General features: G+C 37.5%; 1 pseudogene; it reads left to right on the forward strand.

The window, feature by feature from the left end:
- The first annotated feature begins 1,041 nt into the window (after positions 1-1,041).
- Positions 1,042-1,135, forward strand: LOC144704012 (small nucleolar RNA R71; annotated as a pseudogene).
- Positions 1,136-1,345: the final 210 nt, after the last annotated feature.

A 1,345-nucleotide genomic window follows, 5' to 3' on the forward strand; every position in this document is an offset into this window, starting at 1 on the left:
CCTAGCTTCCTTGAGAGAAATTCTGGACAACCTCAAAATGAACTCTCAAGAGAGTATTTATAGGTTTCTCTTAACACATGCCCCGGGGGCATTTTCGGAATTTTCTTCTTCTTGAATTTTTGCCAACTCCTCTTGATTCTTGTCGTCCTCCTTTGGTTGTCTTAACCTGTTTCTGAACTTACTAACCAAAAAATGTCAAATATAATCCACTTGATTCGAAGAATCAAGTGGGGTTAGTAATTTTATAAAATAATGCATATGCATGACAACTCACATGAATTAACTAAATATTCTTGATGCTTTGATACTTAAAAGTCTAAATATTTGATGACTTATTGAGAGTCATCATCTGCCCTTGCGCATCCATCATCGTTTTTGTCTGTGTTTCCATTATGGCTTGCATGCACATCTCCATTTCTTCCCGTCGCATTCTATTCTTCTGCTCTATCATGTTAGAGATCACAGGTGTTAGAGTAGACAAATCGTGTACCTGGTTTTGTGGAGCTCCTTGATAAGGCTGCTGCGGTGGGGTCTGGAATTGGACTCGTGGCTGGAAAGGTGCCTTGGTTCCTTGGGAGTACATTCCTTGGTTGTTGTAGATGGGCCTCTTTGGTCCTCCCCAAGGCTGTTGGTTGTGGTTCAACAAATGGACCTTCTCCTCTCGAAGTTGGCATGCTCCATCCTCATGATCTCTACTAGAACATAGAGAACAAATCTTTGCTTTCACAAGGGGTGAGTCAGGGAGAAAAGCATTATTTAGAGTGGAAGTCAATTCTTCAAGTTTCTTGTTGGTTTCTCTCATCCCTGCATGAAGATCAGCTTCCTTTGAAGTTACTTGCAGCACTCCTCGTTTTGGGTTGGTGTTTCTTCCATTTTGACTTACTCCTATTTCCTGTAGGACAGTTTCAGTCACCCTTTCCAAAAGATCAAAAACTTCATCCTCATGAACCATATGGAATGAGCCACAAGCTATTTAATTCACTTTACTTTTAAAAATATTAGGAAGTGATTCATTAAATTTCAGGTAGCTGACATTTTTCTATTCCATGGTGAGGGCATTTTTGGATTAATTCATTGAATCTTTCCCATGCTTCACTAAATGCTTCATGATCATGGGGATAAAATTTCTGAATTTCTTTTCTATAAAAATTAGTTTTGGAAAGGGGATAAAATTTATGGGGAAATTTGTTATGCATTTCTTCCCATGATTTAAATGTTATGCCTAAATTTCTGTACCATGCAAAAGCCTTATCTTTCAAAGTTAGCAAAAAAATTTCATTTTTAATGCTTTAGTAGTTAAACAAATAATATTTTGAGAGGAACATCGAATGTGAAAATCATCAAG

The sequence above is a fragment of the Wolffia australiana genome, chromosome 5 (assembly GCF_029677425.1).
Source record: "Wolffia australiana isolate 7733 chromosome 5, ASM2967742v1".
NCBI lineage: Eukaryota > Viridiplantae > Streptophyta > Magnoliopsida > Alismatales > Araceae > Wolffia > Wolffia australiana.